The sequence below is a fragment of the Triticum urartu genome, chromosome 3A, assembly GCF_056163025.1.
Source record: "Triticum urartu cultivar PI428250 chromosome 3A, HENAU_Tu73, whole genome shotgun sequence".
Taxonomy (NCBI): domain Eukaryota; kingdom Viridiplantae; phylum Streptophyta; class Magnoliopsida; order Poales; family Poaceae; genus Triticum; species Triticum urartu.
In genome coordinates, this window is record NC_141875.1 from 441,917,167 (window position 1) to 441,941,225 (window position 24,059).

A 24,059-nucleotide genomic window follows, 5' to 3' on the forward strand; every position below is an offset into this window, starting at 1 on the left:
GAATCAAAGTAAGACGTTGCTGGTAAGCAGTATGACTATTATTGCCCACAACTCTTTGTGTTCTACTCGTGCATATAACATCTACCATAGATCTGGCTCGGATGCCACTGTTGGGAATGCAATATTTCAAAAAAAATCCTACGATCACGCAAGATCTATCGAGGAGATGCATAGCAACTAGAGGGGAGAGTGTGTCTACGTACCCTCGTAGACCAAAAGCGGAAGCGTTTATCAACGCGGTTGATGTAGTCATACACCTTCACGATCCGTCCTGATCAAGTACCGAACATATGGCACCTCCGCGTTCAGCACACGTTCAGCTCGATGACGTCCTCGCCTTCTTGATCCAACAAGAGGGGCGAAGTAGTAGATGAGTTCCGGTAGCACAACGGCGTGGTGACGGTGTTGGTGAAGAACAATCTCCGCAGGGCTTCGCCTAAGCACTACGAAAACTATGACGGAGGATAAACTAGAGGGGACGGGGTTGCCGGCACATGACTTGGTGTTTCTTGATGTGTCTTTGGTGCTAGCCCTGCCCCTCTATTTATATGTTGAGCCATGGGGTCGAAACTTGGAGTAAAAGCCTCCTCAAAGTCGGTTTTGCCCGAAAGGCAAGAGTCCTACTCGAACTCCAGGGTGGCATCTAGCCTCTGGCCTCCGCAAAACTTCCTTTTGCACTTTCCAAAAGCCTCGTAGGCTTTCCCCTTTGGCCCAAATAAAGTGTTCTCGTACCCAAACATTTCGGGAGACACCCGGAACCCGTTCCGGTGAATTCCGGAACCCTTCCGGAGTTCAAACACTACTATCCCATATATCAATCTTTACCTCTGGACCATTCTGGAGCTCCTCGTCATGTCCATGATCTCATCAGCGACTCCAAACAACATTCGGTTACATAACTCATATAATACTATATCGTCAACGAACATTAAGCGTGCGGACCCTACGGGTTCGAGAACTATGTAGACATGACCGAGACACATCTCTGGTCAATAACCAATAGCGGAACCTGGATGCCCATATTGGTTCCAACATATTCTACAAAGATCTTTATCGGTCGAACCTTATGACAGCATACATAATTCCCTTTGTCATCGGTATGTTACTTGCCCGAGATTCGATCGTCGGTATCATCATACCTAGTTCAATATCGTTACCGGTAAGTCTCTTTACTCATTCCGTAATGCATCATCCCGCAACTAACTCATTAATCAGATTGCTTCCAAGGCTTATAGTGATGTGCATTACCGAGAGGGCCCAGAGATACCTCTCCGATACACGAAGTGACAAATCCTAATCTTGATCTATGCCAACTCAACAAACACCATCGGAGACACCTTTAGAGCATCTTTATAATCACCCAGTTATGTTGTGATGTTTGACAGCACACAAAGTGTTCCTCCGGTATTCGGGAGTTGCATAATCTCATAGTCAAAGGAATATGTATAAGTCATGAAGAAAGCAATAGCAATAAAACTATATGATCATTATGCTAAGCTAACAGATGGGTCATGTCCATCACATCATTCTCTAATGATGTGATCTCGTTTCATCAAATGACAACACATGTCTATGGTTAGGAAACTTAACCATCTTTGATTAACGAGCTAGTCAAGTAGAGGCATACTAGGGACACTCTGTTTGTGTAGGATCAAAAGTATGTCTAGAGGGGGTGATTAGACTACTTAACCAAATAAAAATCTATCATTTTCCTAATTTTAAGTCTTGGCAGATTTTAGCAGCTTAGCACAAGTCAAGCAATCAAGCTACGCATGCAGGTCTAAAGAGTATAGCAGCGAAATGTAAAACATAGCACATGAAGGTAAAGGGAGGAGTTTGGAGGGGGCAAATGCAATGTAGACACGGAGATTTTTGATGTGGTTCCGATAGGTGGTGCTATCGTACATCCAAGTTGATGGAGACTTCAACCCACGAAGGGTAACAGCCGCGCGAGTCCGCGAAGGTCTCCACCCACGAAGGGTCCATGAAGAAGCAACCTTGTCTATCCCACCGTGGCCATCGCCCACGAAGGACTTGCCTCACTTGGGTAGATATTCACGAAGTAGGCGATCTCCTTGCCCTTACAAACTCCTTGGTTCAACTCCACAATCTTGTCGGAGGCTCCAGTGACGCTCCCAGTTTGACCGTACACTAATCATACACGCAAATGTGTACGATCAAGATCAAGGACTCACGGAAAGATATCACAACACAACTCTAGACACAAATTAAAATAATACAAGCTTTATATTACCAGCCAGGGGCCTCGAGGGCTCGAATACATAAGCTCGAAAACACAAGAGTCAGCAGAAGCAACAATATCTGAGTACAGACATAAGTTAGACAAGATTGCCTTAACAAGGCTAGCACAAAATCAACAACGATCGAAAAGGCAAGGCCTCCTGCCTGGGAGCCTCCTAACTACTCCAAGTCGTCAGCGGTCTTCACGTAGTAGTAAGCATCCTCCAGGCAGTAGTAGTCATCAGTGGCGTCGTCTGGCTCCTGGGATCCGTCATCTGGTCGCAACAATCGGGTATGGGGGAAAAAGAAGTAGCAAAGCAACCGTGAGTACTCATCCAAAGTACTCGCAAGAGTTACATCAGATCTAAACTAAGTATGCATCTGTATCAAAGGAATGGGTTGTATTTGTGGACTAAACTGCAGAATGCCAGAAGGGAAGGGGAAAGCCTAGCCTATCGAAGACTAGCATCTTCTGGAAACCACCATCTTGCAGCAACAGGAGGGAGTAGAGTAGCATAAAGTAAAGTAGCAGTAATGTTATCAACCTCGGCCAGAGATCCTTTCTCGACTCCCTGTGAGAAAACAATCCCAGAGCCATACTATCCAAGTGTCAACACATTCCAAATCTCATCACCATCCAGTTCTCATCACAAGTATCCAGTTCTAGTTGTATCGATCGGGATACAACTCCAAGTGTCCGTTACCGTAGGACAGGCTATCGATAGATGTTTTCTTCCCTGCAGGGGTGCACCAACTTACCCACCACGCTCGATTAACTCCGGCCGGACACACTTTCCTGGGTCATGTCCGGCCTCGGCCAAACAATACGCCGCAACCCGACCTAGGCTTAATAGAGAGGTCAACATGTCGGACTAAACCTATGCCCCCAGGGGTCATGGGCCATCGCCCCGGGAACTCCTACACGTTGCGTGGGTGGCCGGTGAGCAGACCTAGCTACCTCCTTCAACAAGGCAGGAGCTTATGCAGTCCAACCCGGCGCGCGCCGCTCAGTCGCTGACGTCTATTAAGCTTCTGCTGATGTATACGACGCAGAACGCCCATACAATGCCCACGTGATGGTTAGTGCTATCAGGCCAGAGGCCCCTCGGATCAAATATCCAAATCGTAGTGGATTAGGAGCATGCGGTAACGAGTAGAGACTCACGATCGATGTGACCCCGTCGCCCCATCTCGAGTACTTGCGGCAAGGGCTAAGAATGCCCGGCCACGCCTCGTAAGTATCTCGCGGGCACCTTCCAGGTCAACCCGACTCCACATCACTCGCTATTAAGCTTGCGCGGGTACCCCTTAGGGCCGACCCGTCTTTAGTAACATGGCTCAGTGCAAAGTCATAGTAACCATAGTAACTGTGTGTCTAACACCAAGGGGAAAACCCGAGGAATCACCCCCGGTGAATTCCACTCGATGTTGTCATCAAGGTGAACGTAAGAGGATCCACCCTCGAGGTTCACACTTGAGGGGTTGCACGACAAAGCCGTAACGGAAAGAGGTTAAGGAGGAAATCACCCTCAATGACCTCGACCGTATAGCCATTACAGAGATCTCATCAGGAGTGATGTATGAGGTTCACCCTCGGCACTCGATAGTAACTCTGTAGTGTCGTACAACTAGGGGGTGATGTGCGGTGTCGGGGCCTGGACGTCGATCACGTTGATCGAGTCATCGAACATAAAGCGAGGCAACTGGGACAAGGTGGGGTCACTGATGGATCTCTAACCAACCTATACTAAGCAGTTTAGGATAAGCAGGTAAGGTATGAAAGCAGGTAACAACAACAGGCTATGCATCAGAGTAGGATCATACAGAAAGCAATAGTAGTTCTAATGCAAGCATGAGAGGGAAAGAAATGGGCGATATCGGAATGCTCAAGGGGGGTTTGCTTTCCTGGTTGCTCTCGCAAGGAGGGGTCGTCGTTGACGTAGTCATACTCAAAGGCATCAGCGTCGGTCTCGATGTCTACCGGAGAAGAAGAGGGGGAAGATACAGTAAATATGGAGCACACAAGGCATCACAAACATAACATGACAACAAGCGGTGCTAAGGGGTGTTCTAACGCAGTGCTACACGATACCGGCAAAGGGGGGAACATCCGGGAATGCTTTCCCGAAGTTTGCGTTTTCGGACAGATGAAAGAGAGGAGGCGGTTGCATGTTCGCTATGCTAGGGACGCGTAGCGGACGAACGGACCACGTATTCAGATTCGTCTCGTCTTTCTGAGCAACTTTCATGTATAAAACTTTTTCATCCGAGTTACAGATTATTTTATATGATTTTTAAAGTTTTAAATAAATTTCTGGTTTTATTTTAATTTGTTTAAAACCGAGTTGACCATGTCAACTTTGACTAGTCAAAAGGGCAGGGTGTGGCCCACATGTCATAGGTTGTAACTAAACAAATAAATAAAACTAATCTAATTGAAAGGGACCCACATGTCATCTACACATATACTAATCAAGTAATTTAATTAACCTAACTATTCCTAGACTAATCTATCTGGGCCGGCCACTAGCATGTTGGCCGAACATGGTAGGCACGCATGCGCGGGAGTGCACAGCGGCCATGGCCTACGGCGGCAGCAGCAAGCAGTAGCCAAGAGCAACAGCGGTAGGGATTAAGAGCAGCAGCGACAGGGAATAATCAGCAGCATGCAGCGGCAGCAGTACACAGCGGCATCAGCAGTATGCAGCGGCAGCAGTAACAAGTAAGAAGCCTGGCGTCCAGCAGCAACAGCGAACGCGTGCGGAGGTAGCGGCTCGCGAGCAGCATTAGTTCAGCAGTGAGAAGCGCAGGCACGGCGAGGAGCTGGCGAGGGCGCGCGTGGGAGGCGGCAGGGGTGTGGCCGGGGCGAGGCGGGCTCACGCGCAGGCACGCGCGAGCAGCAGGGGCGCGACCAGGAGAGGCTATGCGCGCGGGGACACGGGGGTCCGGCCATGGCGGCCACGGGCGACTGTTCGCAGCAGGTGAGAGCAGCAGCGGGGAGTGTGGGCGCGCACGCACGCTGTAGGCCGCGGCCGGGCGCGATAGAGGACGGACAGGGGGAGTTCGGGAGCGCGGGGCTCCTTGGCCATGGCGGACGCTGGCTTCGGCCTCGTCCGGGACGGTGCTACAGCGGGAAATCAAGCATGGGGAGATAGGGGATTTTGGAAGAGGAGCTCACAACGGTTCCAATGGAGTCGACGGGGAGGCCGTAGGTGGACCAGAGTCGTGGTAAACGACACCGGTCGCCGGCGATGTACGCGACGAAGATGCGCCCGATGGCGAGCGGACGGGGCGGCTGCACTCGATTTGATGCTCGGGATGGACGAAGTGGACCGTGTCGGTTCTTCTGGGCGCCTTCTTGTGGTGCGAGGAGCGCGGTGGCCGCGGCATCGACGACGGCATGACGACGGCCGAGCTCGGGCGGCTCGTGCGAGAGGGATAAGGAAGGAGTGGGTCTGGGGGAGGGGTGTAGCGAGAGTGGGAGAGAGGATGAGGGGAGTGCAAGGGCAAGTGGGGAGGCGAGGGGGCCGAGGCGTCGCCCTTATCCTCTCGCCGACGGGGACGGCGAGACGGTCCGGCGGGGACGAGCGGGCGCGGCTGCGGTCGGTCGAGCAGTAGGAGGAGGGAGGAGACCGAGAGCTGGGCTGGGCCGGCTGGTGCGTGGCCTGGTTGGCCCATGCGGTTGGGTGGGCTAAGGCCCAGGCATACGGGGTGCGTCCCTTTTCTGTTTATCCTTTTCATTTACCTTTTCTTTTATAGTTTTCTGTTTTGTAATTATTTTAGATAGCAAATGACTTTCATGTAATATGAAACTTTGACCATAAATCACATTGCAGTTTTAGGCATTGCCATGAAAGTTTGGGGAGGGATTTAAAATAGTTAGAAAATGTTTAATAATTAAAAAGCACTTAACAATTATTTTTAGCAAATGTTATATTCACAAAAGGGGATTTACATACTTTACAAAGTGTTGGGTCACCACCATAATTAGTTATGAAATATTTTCCACACTTTGAACAGTTTCTTTTGCGTGTTTGAGAAATTTGAATTCTGTGCTTTATTTGAATCTTAGTTCGAACTAAGATTTGGATCAAGCGAGGATTAGCAACAGTACGAGTGATGACATGGCACCATCAACAGGAGGATTACTGTCGCATAATTCTCGGGGTGTTACAAATCTCCCCCACTACAAGAAATCTCGTCCCGAGATTTTAAGAGGTGGAGTAAGGAGAAAAGTTCTGGTTTTGTACTTCTAACGGATCTTCTCGTTTTTTTTGGTTGCTCTTCTCGAAGAAGTTAATCCCTTTCGTTGATGTCTTCATTTCTCTTCTCTAGGTCATCATGATGAAGTCGACTACTTTTCTTCGGAAATTCGATCGTACTTACAAATATGTTAAGGGGTAACTTCGGAAGAACGATCCTTTACAGGGCTGATTATCTGGTAGTTCACTCAGGGAAGGTGGCAGAAAGAATCTCTCGAACTGAAATTTAAGAAAATCATTGAGAGCAACGTAAGAAGGTACAATAAGAGGTTTCAAGCAGATAGGCAACCGTTCATTGCCTGTAACAGAGGGTGAAAGGGTTCAAAACGATGGGAATAAGTATTGTGTCTGATACCAGAATAGACCATCTCTAGAAAGGTGGCTCGTGAATTACGTACGAGGCCATGTGCGAGGAATAACTTTGGAAACATGGATGTACAGTAGAGTCAGGTTTCGATCCTGTGGAACTGTGGGTTATGGGCCCACCATGTGGGTTAAAAGTAGGAAGGGCGGTGACGTCTTGCACGATCATGTAAGCAAGGCATGTCAGAGAATAGCCTATCAGTTATGTCGGCAACAACATCGGTACCAAGGGCGAGGGACGAAGAGAACCATTATCCCGCTCGTTGAACGAGGCGGGCCATTAGGCAAAGTTCTCGTCCATCGGTGGTTACCGGAATGTCAACAGCAATAATAACATGGTCTTTACTGACAGAGTTTGACATTGAGGTGCTTACCTAAGCAAGAAATTATCTCTACTGAGATAAGTTAGTTTACCGGAAAGGTTAAAGAAAAGAATGGAAAGGAAAAATATGATTAGTATATTAATCAGAACAATGGAAAGGAAAATGTGTTTAAACACAATTATCAGGAGTATATCCTTCCCAAGGACAAGCAGAGGATGATATCCATGACAGGATAGTAAGTAGATAACCAATTAGGTAAAGGGAAAGAATTTCATGACATTACCTATACAACGGTTTTGGATAATTGATAAAGAAAATTTAGTATCGTGCTTTAAATGTTCTTATTGGAGATCGAATTACCACAGACATGCTTCGAGATAGCATTGACATGGTTTCAAGCAAAGGTCAGACTTTGGATACACCAAGGATCCATCGGAAACAACTTAGAAAATAAGTCATACAATTTTAGCAGGGAAAAGATGAGGGTGTGGCCGACGGGCTCAGTAGCAATCCATCGACATGTCAAAAAGGATGTATTCCCAAAATCAATATGATCAAGTTTGTGTTGGGGGGAAGACAAGAATGTTGTTGATGCTGACACAAATCATCGAGAGGCAAGGATGATATTTCTAGCCATGAATTAAATTGACATCTCTAAAGAAGCCAAAGTGTGACGGTGATCAAGACAAAGTTTGTCGAGAGACTCTATGAAGATGCCCTCGAGCAGAAAAGGGAGGATGAAGTGAAAGGCTATGAGAACCACGGATTCGACACAAGCTCAAAGTCAAGCTTGTTGTTCGAGGTGAAATGATGAGATGAGGAAGATCGACGTAAGCTTAGCTCATCGTCGGAAGTTGCTCCGGGCATAAGGACTAGGTAGCATAGTTAAAAAGTTGTCATGATAAAAATATAGCCGATCAGGCTAGGAATGATGTGATGGGGTATAAAGCTTCCCAGTATCAAGTACTAGGTGTAATGCCAGAAGGTAAATTGGAGTAGAGGTTGGACGGGGGAATGATTTGCAGAGGATAAGTAATTGTAACTTACCCAGTAAATGGGATCAAAGAGGAAATATGGTCAGGACCATAACTGCAAGGGATCCAATTTACGATACCAGAAGAATATTCAAATGATTAAATATCCTTGCAAGAAGCTTTCATGATAAGTCCCACACCGTGTCCGTGGGCATGAACACAAAGGTTCAGGGTCGACTCCCACTTCTACAATGCATAACCTTTCATTTTACTTCTCGCTCTTGATGAAGCTGTGAAAGAACATGCGTTGCCCCCATGTTTGGTTTTGGTAATTGATGACAATCTCTATGGACTAATGGTTGCCTTGAGTTATATTTGAAGGTTTTGTCCATAGGCTTTTCTTGGAGTACATGTGTTGGTTTCAAGGAGAGTTTGTGTCGACCAAGGTGCTATTCAAGGAATTACCTAAAGATTGGTCTTGTGAGAGGTTGATCAAGACTAAGTTAAAGAGATCAAATGCTTGAAGCTTGCTGTCCTTTGTGGTGACAATGGACCTGTGAAGATGTGCGGAAGAGTAGCTCACCCATAGTAGAGTATGGGGGAGCAATCAACTTGTGACGCCCTCAATTCAATCGTACACTAATCATACACGCAAATGTGTACGATCAAGATCAAGGACTCACGGGAAGATATCACAACACAACTCTAGACACAAATTAAAATAATACAAGCTTTATATTACAAGCCAGGGGCCTCGAGGGCTCGAATACATAAGCTCGAAAACACAAGAGTCAGCGGAAGCAACAATATCTGAGTACAGACATAAGTTAGACAAGTTTGCCTTAAGAAGGCTAGCACAAAAGCAAAAATGATCGAAACGGCAAGGCCTCCTGCCTGGGAGCCTCCTAACTACTCCTAGTCGTCTGCGGTCTTCACGTAGTAGTAGGAATCCTCCGGGTAGTAGTAGTCATCAGTGGCATCGTCTGGCTCCTGGGATCCGTCATCTGGTCGCAACAATCGGGTATGGGGGAAAAGAAGTAGCAAAGCAACCATGAGTACTCATCCAAAGTACTCGCAAGAGTTACATCAGATCTAAACTAAGTATGCATCTGTATCAAAGGAATGGGTTGTATCTGTGGACTAAACTGCAGAATGCCAGAAGGGAAGGGGAAAAGCCTAGCCTATCGAAGACTAGCATCTTCTGGAAACCACCATCTTGCAGCAACAGGAGGGAGTAGAGTAGCATAAAGTAAGGTAGCAGTAATGTTATCAACCTCGGCCAGAGATCCTTTCTCGACTCCCTGCAAGAAAGCAATCCCAGAGCCATACTATCTAGTTATCATCACAATCCAATTCTCATCACCATCCATTCATTTCTCATAACAAGTATCCAGTTCTAGTTGTATCGATCGGGATACAACTCCAAGTGTCCGTTACCGTAGGACAGGCTATCAATAGATGTTTTCTTCCTTGCAGGGGTGCACCAACTTACCCACCACGCTCGATTAACTCCGGCCGGACACACTTTCTTGGGTCATGCCCGGCCTCGGCCAAACAATATGCCGCAACCCGACCTAGGCTTAATAGAGAGGCCAGCACGCCGGACTAAACCTATGCCCCTAGGGGTCATGGGCCATCTCCCCGGGAACTCCTGCACGTTGCGTGGGCGGCCGGTGAGCAGACCTAGCTACCTCCTTCATCAAGGTAGGTTCTTTCTAGTCCAACCCGGCGCGCGCCGCTCAGTCGCTGACGTCTATTAAGCTTCGGCTGATGTATACGACGCAGAACGCCCATACTATGCCCACGTGATGGTTAGTGCTATCAGGCCAGAGGCCCCTCGGATCAAATATCCAAATCGTAGTGGATTAGGAATGCGCGGTAACAAGCAGAGACTCACGAAAGATGTGACCCCGTTGCCCCGTCTCGAGTACTTGTGGCAAGGGCTAAGAATGCCCGGCCACGCCTCGTAAGTATCTCGCGGGCACCATCCAGGTCAACCCGACTCCACATCACTCGCAATTAAGCTCGCGCGGGTACCACTCAGGGTCAACCCGTCTTTAGTCACATGGTTCAGTGCAAAGTCATAGTAACCATAGTAACTGTGTGTCTAACACCAAGGGGAAAACCCGAGGAATCACCCCCGGTGAATTCCACTCGATGTTGTCATCAAGGTGAACGTAAGAGGATCCACCCTCGAGGTTCACATTTGATGGGTTGCACGACAGAGCCGTAACGGAAGTGGTTAAGGAGGAAATCACCCTCGATGACCTCGACCGTAAAGCTACACTATGAAGATCTCATCAGGAGTGATGTAAGAGGTTCCACCCTCGACACTCGATGGTAACTCTGCAGAGTCATACAACTAAGGGGGCGTGATGTGCGGTGTCGGGGCCTGGGCGTCGATCACGTTGATCGAGTCATCAAACATAAAGTGGGGCAACTGGGACAAGGTGGGGGTCACTGATGGATCACTAACCAACCTATACTAAGCAGTTTAGGATAATCAGGTAAGGTACAACAGCAGATACAAAAGCAGGCTATGCATCAGAATAGGAGCAAACAATAACAGTAGCAAAATCTAATGCAAGCATGAGAGAATGGAATGGGCGATATCGGGATGATCAAAGGGGGGGGGCTTGCCTGGTTGCTCTGGCAAGGAGGGGTCATCGTCGACGTAGTCGATCACAGGGGCGACATCGGTCTCGGGGTCTATCAAAGAGAAGAGGTGGAAGAAACGGTAAATAGAAGCACACATAGATATCACTAAGCATGACACGACGATACGTAGTGCTAGGTGTGCTCTAACGCGGTACTACACATTGCAGACGAAGGGGGGAAACATCCGAGGATGATTTCCCGGCTGTAGGCGGATTTCGGACAGATGAAAGAGAGGGGACGGTTCCATGTTCAGCATGCTAGGGGCATGTGACAGATAAACGGACCGTGTATTCGGATTCGTTGGATTTTTCTGAGCAACTTTCATATAGTAAACATTTTCATCCGAGTTACGGTTTATTTTCTATGAATTTCTAAAGATTTAAACATTTTCTGAGATTATTTATATTAACAGAAATGAAATATGACGTCATCATAGCGTGGATATGACGTCAGCAGTCAACAGACTCGCTGACCAGGTCAAACTGACCAGCGGGTCCCACATGTCATAGACAGAGGGCTAACAGTGGGTTATTTTATAAGAACAGGGGGTTAATTAGCAGTTGGGCCCCACATGGCAGTGACTAATTAGCTAAACTAATTACTTTTAAATATAAAACTGGTTTAGTTAAATTAATTACGCGGCGGGGCCCGCATGTTAGTGGGCCAGAGTGCCCAGTCAGCAGTTGACCGAAGTCAACAGGTCAGCCGGGCCCACGGGTCAGCAACCCAGGGGGTGGCCTCGGCCGGCCAGGTCAGCGGTGGTGCCGGAGCTAGCTGCGGTGATCAAAGCAACGCGGCGCCTCGCCGGAGTTGGCCGGGGCCGCACTACAGGGAGCCTCAGGACCTGCGGCTTGGACCTAAGGGCGCGGCCTGGCGTCGCGCACACGATGGTGACGACGACCGACGTCGGGGACGGCCGGAGCATCGCCGGCGGCGAGCAGAGGCGGCAGCGGCGTTCGGGAGCGCGTCAGGAAAGGCCTACGGGGCACCAAATCGGTCGCGGTTGGTCGCGTTCGAATGGGCCTTCGACGCTGCATCCATCTACGGTGGCGGGGCAGCCCGTAACGGGCTGGAACGACGACGGCGAGAGGCGGGGCGGACGCCAGCATTCGGCCGCGGTTGGAGATGAGGCTAGAGGGCGCGCGAGAGGGAACAGAGAGAGGGAGAAGGATGAGGGGCTCACCGAGCGGCACATGGAGGCCGGTGATAGGCTTAGTAGCAGCAGGGGGGTCGCCGGAGAGGAGGAAGATGGCGGCGACCGTGGCGGACGGAGGTTGAAGACGGGGAGGCAGTGGGTTCCCTGGTGGCTTCCGAACCGAGCCCGTGGTCGGGGAGGGCGTAGCAGAGGTCGACGGGGCAGGTGGACACGCTGGAGGCGCCCGGGGACGGCAGTGGCCACGATGGTGGCGCGGCGACGGCGACGAAAGCGTCGGCCCCTTTCTCCAGATCGGCAGAGCGGGAGTGAGGAAGAGGGGAGAGGTGGATCTGGGAGATGAGGAGGCAAGTGGGGAGGGGAGACGGGGAAGCCCGAGGCGTCGGGGGACCTTATCCCCTCGCCGACGACGCCGGTGAGCCGGTCCGGTGGCGACCGCGATCGAGCGGTCGGTCGAGTAGTAGAAGACGACCGAGGGTGGGGGGTTGGGCTGCTGGGCAGAGGCCCAGGGCAGTGAGGAGGAGGGGGCTGTGGGCCGTCTGGCTGGCCGAGGTGGGCCGAGGCCCAAGGGGAGGCCAGGGCTCTCCCACCCATTCTTTCCTTTTCCTTTTTCTTTTAGTTTTTCCTTTTTTTCAGCAGCTTTTGCATTTTCCTTTTAGCCAATAATGACTTGCAAAATTATGCCACTGGCCAAAACAATTTCAAGAATTAAAGTGCACTGCCACAAAAATATTGTGAGACTTTTGAAATAGTTTGCCAATTTTATAAATTAAAAAGGCATTTAATTTATTGCTTCGGTCACTGTTTTAAGTAGTTTAAGCCACTTAAACCCTTTGCAAAAATGTTGGTTCACCACCATTATTAGTTGTGGATTATTTGGCACATGATGAACATTTTAGTTTTCATGTTTGAGCAATTTTGAATTTTGACTTTAAATTTGAGTTTGAAATTGAACGGAGATTTGGATCAAGTGAGGATTAGCAACAGTAATGTGATGACATGGCCCCATTAACAGGGGATTACTGTAGCATGACACTGGGGGTGTTACACAACTAGTCTTCATCGACTGAACACAATCAAGAAAGGTTGCGGTGCAAGTTCAGGTGGAGCATCACGAAGAGATCAAATGCTTGAAGCTTGCCGTCCATTGTGGTGACAATGGACTTGTGAAGATGTGCGGAAGAAAGGCTCACCCATAGTGGAGTATGGGGGAGCAATCAACTAGTCTTCATCGAGCCAACATAATCAAGAAAGGTGGTCCAACTTGAGGAAGTCAAGATCGTCATCATCTAGCTCAAGTGGACCATGTGCAAGGCAAAGGTTTGCCCTTGGTAGGTTTTCTATTTTACCGGTCTCATGAAGGTAGTTGGGAGACCGGGTTATAGGATCGATTGCCGTACTATCAAGGGTGGCTCTCGATGAGTAGCTTGATCGTATCGTTCGTTGAGAGCTCAAACCATTGCATCCTTGCATCATCTTTCTTGGTTCTTGTTTGGTTCTCTTTGTGAGTCTTAGAGCTTATGGTCATCTTGATGACAAGCTTGAGTTCATCGAAAACGGAGTTCGCATGCATCTTCTATGATGTTTTCGATGTTGGAGGTTTTGCCGATTCTTCTCGGTTGGAGGTTTCACTCCTCTTTTTGTTAGGCATACCTCCCCTGCCTCTTCTTACTATAACCAGTCGCTGTTTTGATGCTACTCGTCGTCTTGTTTCCAACAAGCTTGAGTTTGCTCAATTCGGAGCTCATATGCAGAAGTTATGGCAGTTCTTGTTTTCTTGAGTGTGGTTTTTGTCAGGGTCCCAGCGGTAGTACCATGGTACCCAGCGGTAGTACCGTTGAGGGGTCACAATCGGCAGTACCGCTCCGCAGCGGTAGTACCGGCAGTGACTCCGCAGCAGTACTACCGCTGGCTTACCAGGTCCCTACCGCGTCGATTCGAGGGGTCTTTTTCTGTGTCGGATTGTGCGGTACCTCGCTGCGGCAGTACCGCTCCTTAGCGGCAGTGCCGCCCTTCCTCTGCGGTAGTACCGCCCGGTTCCCTCTTTCCCTTTACCCTTCGTTCTGCGCGGCAGTACCGCCGAAGGGAGCGGTAGTACCGCTTAACCCAGCGGTAGTACCGCTGTCTCCTGCGGTACTACCACCCCAAGGTTCATGTTTTGTTGCTCCTTTTCCCTGTTTCTTCCACCTGAGCGGTAGTACCGCTCGTGTGCGGGCTGAGCACTTAACGGTTGGATTTTCCCCCTCCTATAAAAGGGGGTCTTCTTCCCCATTGAACCTTATCCTTTGAGCTCGTGTTCTTCCCCCATTGTTGACCTTCTTCGATCTTGCTAAATCTCAATCCCTCCATGGATTCTTGCTAGTTTTTGAGGGAAAAGAGAGAGGAGATCTAGATCCACATTTCCACCAATCACTTTCTCCTCAATGTGAGGGGAACCCCTTGGATCTAGATCTTGGAGTTCTTGGTGTTCTCCTTCTTGTTCTTCCTCTCATTTTCCTCCCTAGCATTAGTTGCTTCGGTGGGATTTGAGAGAGAAGGACTTGGGCACTCCGTGTGCCCTTGCCATTGCATTTGGTGCATCGGTTTGAGTTCTCCACGGTGATACGTGGAAGTGAAGGTTGAGAAGCTTATTACTCTTGGGTGTTTGGGCACCCTAGAGCTTGTTCCTCTTGGGTGCCTTGGCGCCCTAGACGGTTGGTGTTGTTCGGAGCTCAATCATTGTGGTGAAAAGCCCCGGGAAAGCATCGGGGTCTCCAATTAGGTTGTGGAGATCGCCCCGAGCAATTTGATGGGTACCGGTGACCGCCCCCAAGGGTTGCCAAAGTGTACGGGTTCGGTGACCGCCCCCAAGGGTTGCCATTTGTACGGGTTCGGTGACCGCCCTCAAGGGTCCCTTAGTGGAATCACGACATCTTGCATTGTGCGAGGGCGTGAGGAGATTACGGTGGCCCTAGTGGCTTCTTGGGGAGCATTGTGCCTCCACACCGCTCCAAACGGAGATTAGCATCCGCAAGGGTGTGAACTTCGGGATACATCGTTGTCTCCGCGTGCCTTGGTTATCTCTTACCCGAGCCCCTTTACTTATGCACTTTACTTTGTGATAGCCATATTGTTTCTTGTCATATATCTTGCTATCACATAGTTGCTTATCTTGCTTAGCATAAGTTGTTGGTGCACATAGGTGAGCCTAGTTGTTTTAGATTTTGTGCTTGACAAATTAACCGCTAGGTTTATTCCGCATTTGTTAAAGCCTAAACTGTAATTATTTTAAAACGCCTATTCACCCCCCCTCTAGGCGTCATCGACGATCTTTCAAGCTGTAGTATTGAAATTCTATCTGACAAAAAGCCAGTAGAGTATAACCCGCATAACTTTCGAGTTCACACAGATTAGGGAAGGCACAGTTTCAACCCATCGGGGCATCTTAGGAACATATGTCATAAATTTCAAGAATAAATAACACAAACTCGATAGTAGAGCATGCTTGAGAAAGCAGAGGATACAATTTACCAAAAGCATTATGTATCCGAGGAAGGGCTCAAACGCTTATTGAATATGAAGGGCGTTGTCGGATAAAATCCGAAAAGGGGGGGGTCTGGTGGTCCACAAGGGATCTGATGTGAGCATCAATATTCAACTAGAGGAAGAAAGAATGCAAGGAGATCAGACTATAGAAACAACTGACTAACTCAAAGCTCAATTGCAAAGGAATTATGAATTCCATGACAAGGGGTCGGAAGCAATGCTCTGATTAGGGATGGATAGGTAGAATAGCCTTAGGGGTACAATCGATGGCGATTTGATTAAACGAGATTCAGCACATGCTAAAATGACGTCTGAGCCGGAAGGATGAATTCTAGGATCTGATTGAGGATTGCAAGCATTCTCAACATATTGTATCAACAGACTCAAAATGATAATGACAAAGGCTGACAATAATATTACTAGACTTATGGTATTAACCACAATGCAAGCAAGCAAGAAATTCAAGAAGAATAGGCTGTTGAGGATTTTCACAAGAACGAATGGTATTATGAAGACTTTTGAGAAGTACATGAATCAACTGAGGATGAGCGGATGCTAGATAGGTGCACAAAGTTATCCGTAGGGGTATTCAGATGACAAGGAACTGCAAGGCAGTAAGCTCAAAGGATTCTCGGAAAAAGGAAAGCAGTTCAACGCATCTTGTAATAACAAGATCAATGGGATAGAATGTAAGATTGGCAAGTCTGTGTAGTTATCCATAAGGATATTTTGCTGGTAGGGAATTGCAAAGGCAACAGGCACAAAGTTTCGAGAGAATATCGTAGAGTATCTTCGGAATCTTCTGATGCAGCACGCGATCATCTGAAATAAGGGGCTCACCGGGTGGATGTGATCACGAGATCCTAATGTGCAAGTTAGTAAACCCATTTAACCCGAATAGAAGAGAGATCAGAGTCCCAGATTATAGACGAGGAGTAAAAGATCCTAATACCACCCAATGGCGACGTGGGCCCGTAAGCCACACAGCCATGTTAGTAAAACTATTTTTGTAGTGACTAGACTCGACTTCGGCCAAGGAGTTGGAAAACGGGCTACCTACAGGCAGTCGGCTCTGATACCAACTTGTGACGCCCCCGGTTTGACCGTACACTAATCATACACGCAAATGTGTACGATCAAGATCAAGGACTCACGGGAAGATATCACAACACAACTCTAGACACAAATTAAAATAATACAAGCTTTATATTACCAGCCAGGGGCCTCGACGGCTCGAATACATAAGCTCGAATACACAAGAGTCAGCGGAAGCAACAATATCTAAGTACAGACATAAGTTAGACAAGATTGCCTTAAGAAGGCTAGCACAAAAGCAACAACGATCAAAAAGGCAAGGCCTCCTGCCTGGGAGCCTCCTAACTACTCCAAGTCGTCAGCGGTCTTCACGTAGTAGTAAGCATCCTCCAGGTAGTAGTAGTCATCAGTGGCGTCGTCTGGCTCCTGGGATCCGTCATCTGGTCGCAACAATCGGGTATGGGGGAAAAAGAAGTAGCAAAGCAACCGTGAGTGCTCGTCCAAAGTACTCGCAAGACTTACATCAGATCTAAACTAAGTATGCATCTGTATCAAAGGAATGGGTTGTATCTGTGGACTAAACTGCAGAATGCTAGAAGGGAAGGGGAAAGCCTAGCCTATCGAAGACTAGCATCTTCTGGAAACAACCATGTTGCAGCAACAAGAGGGAGTAGAGTAGCATAAAGTAAAGTAGCAGTAATGTTATCAACCTCGCCCAGAGATCCTTTCACGACTCCCTGCGAGAAAGCAATCCCAGAGCCATACTAACCAAGTGTCAACACATTCCAAATCTCATCACCATCCAGTTCTCATCACAACTATCTGTTGGGGAACGTAGTAATTTCAAAAAAATTCCGACGCACATGCAAGATCATGGTGATGCATAGCAACGAGAGGGGAGAGTGTTGTCTACGTACCCTCGTAGACCGGCAACGGAAGCGTTAACACAACATAGAGGAAGTAGTCGTACGTCTTCCCGATCCGACCGATCCAAGTACCGAACGTACGGCACCTCCGAGTTCTGCACACGTTCAACTCGGTGACGTCCCTCGAGCTCCGATCTAGCAAAGTGTTGAGGGAGAGTTTCGTCAGCATGACGGCGTGATGACGGTGATGATGTTCTACCGACGCAGGGCTCCGCCTAAACACTGCTACGATATGACCGAGGTGGAATATGGTGGAAGGGGGCACCGCACACGGCTAAGGAACGATCACGAAGATCAACTTGTGTGTCATGGGGTGCCCCCTTGCCCCCGTATATTAAGGAGGGAGAGGGGGAGGTGCGGCCGGCCCAAGGGGTGCGCCTGGAGGAGTCCTACTCCCACCGGGAGTAGGACTCCCCCCCTCTTGCCTTGTTGGAAAAGGAAGGGGGAAGGGAGAAAGAGGAAAGGGGGGCGCCGCCCCCCCCCCCTTCCTTGTCCTATTCGGACTAGGGGGGAGGGGGCGCGCGGCCTGCCCTGGCCGGCCCTCCTCTTCTCCCTTAGGGCCCATGTAGGCCCAATAACCCCCGGGGGGGTTCCGGTAACCCCCCGGTACTCCAGTAAAATCCCGATTTCACCCGGAACGTTTCCGATATCCAAATATAGGCTTCCAATATATCAATCTTTATGTCTCGACCATTTCGAGACTCCTCATCATGTCCGTGATCACATCCGGGACACCGAACAACCTTCGGTACATCAAAACACAAAAACCCTAATTACGATCGTCACCGAACTTTAAGCGTGCGGACCCTACGGGTTCGAGAACTATGTAGACATGACCGAGACACGTCTCTGGTCAATAACCAATAGTGGAACCTGGATGCTCATATTGGCTCCTGCATATTCTACGAAGATCTTTATCGGTCAGACCGCATAACAATATACGTTGTTCCCTTTGTCATCGGTATGTTACTTGCCCGAGATTCGATCGCCGGTATCTCAATACCTAGTTCAATCTCGTTACCGGCAAGTCTCTTTACTCGTTCCGTAATACATCATCCCGCAACTAACTTATTAGTTGCAATGCTTGCAAGGCTTGAGTGATGTGCATTACTGAGAGGGCCCAGAGATACCTCTCCGACAATCGGAGTGACAAATCCTAATCTCGAAATACGCCAACCCAACAAATACCTTCAGAGACACCTGTAGAGCACCTTTACAATCACCTAGTTACGTTGTGACGTTTGGTAGCACACAAAGTGTTCCTCCGGTAAACGGGAGTTTCATAATCTCTTAGTCATAGGAACATATATAAGTTATGAAGAAAGCAATAGCAACAAACTAAACGATCAAGTGCTAAGCTAATGGAATGGGTCAAGTCAATCACATCATTCTCCTAATGATGTGATCTCGTTAACCAAATAACAACTCATGTCTATGGTTAGGAAACATAACCATCTTTGATCAACGAGCTAGTCAAGTAGAGGCATACTAGTGACACTCTGTTTGTATATGTATTCACACATGTATTATGTTTCCGGTTAATACAATTCTAGCATGAATAATAAACATTTATCATGATACAAGGAAATAAATAATAACTTTATTATTGCCTCTAGGGCATATTTCCTTCAGTCTCCCCCTTGCACTAGAGTCAATAATCTAGATTACACAGTAATGATTCTAACACCCATGGAGCCTTGGTGCTGATCATGTTTTACTCGTGGAAGAGGCTTAGTCAGCAGGTCTGCAACATTCAGATCCGTATGTATCTTGCAAATTTCTATGTCTCCCACTTGGACTAAATCCCGAATGGAATTGAAGCGTCTCTTGATGTGCTTGGTTCTCTTGTGAAATCTGGATTCCTTTGCCAAGGCAATTGCACCAGTATTGTCACAAAAGATTTTCATTGAACCCGATGCACTAGGTATGACACCTAGATCGGATATGAACTCCTTCATCCAGACTCCTTCATTTGCTGCTTCCGAAGCAGCTATGTACTCCGCTTCACATGTAGATCCCGCCACGACGCTTTGTTTAGAACTGCACCAACTGACAGCTCCACCGTTTAATGTAAACACGTATCCGGTTTGTGATTTAGAATCGTCCGGATCAGTGTCAAAGCTTGCATCAACGTAACCATTTACGATGAGCTCTTTTTCACCTCCATATACGAGAAACATATCCTTAGTTCTTTTCAGGTACTTCAGGATGTTCTTGACCGCTGTCTAGTGATCCACTCCTGGATTACTTTGGTACCTCCCTGCTATACTTATAGCAAGGCACACATCAGGTCCGGTACACAGCATTGCGTACATGATAGAGCCTATGGCTGAAGCATAGGGAACATCTTTCATTTTCTCTCTATCTTCTGCAGTGGTCGGACATTGAGTCTTACTCAACTTCACACCTTGTAACACAGGCAAGAACCCTTTCTTTGCTTGATCCATTCTGAACTTCTTCAAAACTTTGTCAAGGTATGTGCTTTGTGAAAGTCCAATTAAGCGTCTTGATCTATCTCTATAGATCTTAATGCCCAATATGTAAGCAGCTTCACCGAGGTCTTTCATTGAAAAACTCTTATTCAAGTATCCCTTTATGCTATCCAGAAATTCTATATTATTTCCAATCAATAATATGTCATCCACATATAATATCAGAAATGCTACAGAGCTCCCACTCACTTTCTTGTAAATACAGGCTTCTCCAAAAGTCTGTATAAAACCAAATGCTTTGATCACACTATCAAAGCGTTTATTCCGACTCCGAGAGGCTTGCACCAGTCCATAAATGGATCGCTGGAGCTTGTACACTTTATTAGCTCCCTTTGGATCGACAAAACCTTCTGGTTGCATCATATACAACTCTTCTTCCAGAAATCCATTCAGGAATGCAGTTTTGACATCCATTTGCCAAATTTCATAACCATAAAATGCGGCAATTGCTAACATGATTCGGACAGACCTAAGCATCGCTACGGGTGAGAAGGTCTCATCGTAGTCAATCCCTTGAACTTGTCGAAAACCTTTTGCAACAAGTCGAGCTTTGTAGACAGTAATATTACCGTCAGCGTCAGTCTTCTTCTTGAATATCCATTTATTCTCAATTGCTTGCCGATCAACGGGCAAGTCAACCAAAGTCCATACTTTGTTCTCATACATGGATCCCATCTCAGATTTCATGGCTTCTAGCCATTTTGCGGAATCTGGGCTCACCATCGCTTCTTCATAGTTCGTAGGTTCATCATGATCTAGTAGCATGACTTCCAGAACAGGATTACCCTACCACTCTGGTGCGGATCTTACTCTGGTTAATCTACGAGGTTCGGTAGTAACTTGATCTGAAGTTTCATGATCATTATCATTAGCTTCCTCACTAATTGGTGTAGGTGTCACAGAAACCGGTTTCTGTGATGTACTACTTTCCAACAAGGGAGAAGGTATAGTTACCTCATCAAGTTCTACTTTTCTCCCACTCACTTCTTTCGAGAGAAACTCCTTCTCTAGAAAAACTCCGAATTTAGCAACAAAAGTCTTGCCTTATGATCTGTGATAGAAGGTGTACCCAACAGTCTCCTTTGGGTATCCTATGAAGACACATTTCTCCGATTTGGGTTCGAGCTTATCAGGTTGAAGCTTTTTCACATAAGCATCGCAGCCCCAAATTTTCAGAAACGACAACTTTGGTTTCTTGCCAAACCACAGTTCATAAGGCGTCGTCTCAACGGATTTCGATGGTGTCCTATTTAACGTGAATGCAGCCGTCTCTAAAGCATAACCCCAAAACGATAGCGGTAAATCAGTAAGAGACATCATAGATCGCACCATATCTAATAAAGTATGATTACGATGTTCGGACACACCAATACGTTGTGGTGTTCCGGGTGGCGTGAGTTGCGAAACTATTCTGCATTGTTTCAAATGTAGACCAAACTCGTAACTCAAATATTCTCCTCCACGATCAGATCGTAGAAACTTTATTTTCTTGTTACGATGATTTTCAACTTCACTCTGAAATTCTTTGAACTTTTCAAATGTTTCAGACTTATGTTTCATTAAGTAGATATACCCATATCTGCTTAAATCATCTGTGAAGGTGAGAAAATAACGATATCCGCCACGAGCCTCAACATTCATTGGACCACATACATCTATATGTATGATTTCCAACAAATCCGTTGCTCTCTCCATAGTACCGGAGAACGGCGTTTTAGTCATCTTACCCATGAGGCACGGTTCGCAAGTACCAAGTGATTCATAATCAAGTGGTTCCAAAAGTCCATCAGTATGGAGTTTCTTCATGCGCTTTACACCGATATGACCTAAACGGCAGTGCCACAAATAAGTTGCACTATCATTATCAACTCTGCATCTTTTGATTTCAATATTATGAATATGTGTATCACTACTATCGAGATTCATTAAAAATAGACCACTCTTCAAGGGTGCATGACCATAAAAGATATTACTCATGTAAATAGAACAACCATTATTCTCCGATTTAAATGAATAACCGTCTCGCATCAAACAAGATCCAGATATAATGTTCATGCTCAACGCTGGCACCAAATAACAATTATTTAGGTCTAATACTAATCCCGGAGGTAGATGTAGAGGTAGCGTGCCGACCGCGATCACATCGACTTTGGAACCATTTCCCACGCGCATCGTCACCTCGTCCTTAGCCAATCTTCGCTTAATCCATAGCCCCTATTTCGAGTTGCAAATGTTAGCAACAGAACCAGTATCAAATATCCAGGTGCTACTGCGAGCATTAGTAAGGTACACATCAATAACATGTATATCACATATACCTTTGTTCAGTTTGCAATCCTTCTTATCCGCTAAATACTTGGGGCAGTTCCGCTTCCAGTGACCAGTCTACTTGCGGTAGAAGCACTCAGTCTCAGGCTTAGGTACAGACTTGGGTTTCTTCTCCTGAGCAGCAACTTGATTGCTGTTCTTCTTGAAGTTCCCTTTCTTCTTCCCTTTGCCCTTTTTCTTGAAACTGGTGGTCTTATTGACCATCAACACTTGATGCTCCTTCTTGATTTCTACCTCCGCGGCTTTTAGCATTGCGAAGAGCTCGGGAATAGTCTTATTCATCCCTTGCATATTATAGTTCATCACGAAGCTTTTGTAGCTTGGTGGCAGTGATTGAAGAACTCTATCAATGACACTATCAACAGGAAGATTAACCCCTAGTTGAGTCAAGTGATTATGATACCCAGACATTTTGAGTATATGTTCACTGACAGAACTATTCTCCTCCATCTTGCAGCTATAGAAATTATTGGAGACTTCATATCTCTCAATCTGGGCATTTGCTTGAAATATTAACTTCAACTCCTGGAACATCTCATATGCTCCATGACGTTCAAAACGTCGTTGAAGACCCGGTTCTAAGCCGTAAAGCATGGCACATTGAACTATCGAGTAGTCATCAGCTTTGCTCTGCCAGACGTTCATAACATCTGGTGTTGCTCCTGCAGCAGGCTTGGCACTTAGCGGTGCTTCCAGGACGTAATTCTTCTGTGCAGCAATGAGGATAATCCTCAAGTTACGGACCCAGTCCGTGTAATTGCTACCATCATCTTTAAGCTTTGCTTTCTCAAGGAACGCATTAAAATTCAATGGAACAACATCACGAGCCATCTATCTATAATTAAACATAGACAAGAAAGATACTATCAGGTACTAAGTTCATGATAAATTTAAGTTCAATTAATCATATTACTTAAGAACTCCCACTTAGAAATATATCCCTCTAATCCTCTAAGTGATCACGTGATCCAAATCAACTAAACCATGTCCGATCATCACATGAGATGGAGTAGTATCAATGGTGAACATCAATATGTTGATCATATCTACTATATGATTCACGCTTGACCTTTCGGTCTCCGTGTTCCGAGTCCATATCTATTATATGCTAGGCTCGTCAAGTTTAACCTGAGTATTCCGCGTGTGCAACTGTTTTGCACCCATTGTATTTGAACGTAGAGCCTATCACATCCGATCATCACATGGTGTCTCAGCACGAAGAACTTTCGCAATGGTGCATACTCAGGGAGAACACTTATACTTTGATAATTTAGTAAGGGATCATCTTATAATGCTACCGTCAATCAAAGCAAGATAAGATGCATAAAAGATAAACATCACATGCAATCAATATAAGTGATATGATATGGCCATCATCATCTTGTACTTGTGATCTCCATCTCCGAAGTACCGTCATGATCACCATCGTCACCGGCGCGACACCTTGATCTCCATCGTAGCATCGTTGTCGTCTCGCCAATCTTATGCTTCCATGACTATCGCTACCGCTTAGTGATAAAGTAAAGCATTACAGCGCGATTATATTGCATACAATAAAGTGACAACCATATGGCTCCTGCCAGTTGCCGATAACTCGGTTACAAAACATGATCATCTCATACAATAAAATTTAGCATCATGCCTTGACCATATCACATCACAACATGCCCTGCTAAAACAAGTTAGACGTCCTCTACTTTGTTTGTTGCAAGTTTTACGTGGCTGCTACGGGCTTAGCAAGAACCAATCTTACCTACGCATCAAAAACCACAACGATAG

At 46.9% G+C, this 24,059-nt stretch overlaps 1 long non-coding RNA gene across 1 annotated transcript; it reads right to left on the reverse strand.

Moving 5' to 3' along the window:
• Positions 1-2,226: 2,226 nt before the first annotated feature.
• LOC147980005 (uncharacterized) lies at positions 2,227-5,825 on the reverse strand. Its single transcript, XR_015619076.1, has 2 exons — positions 5,420-5,825; positions 2,227-2,516 (listed from the first exon to the last, which is right to left on the reverse strand). It is a non-coding gene; the product is annotated as an uncharacterized LOC147980005 (long non-coding RNA).
• Positions 5,826-24,059: the final 18,234 nt, after the last annotated feature.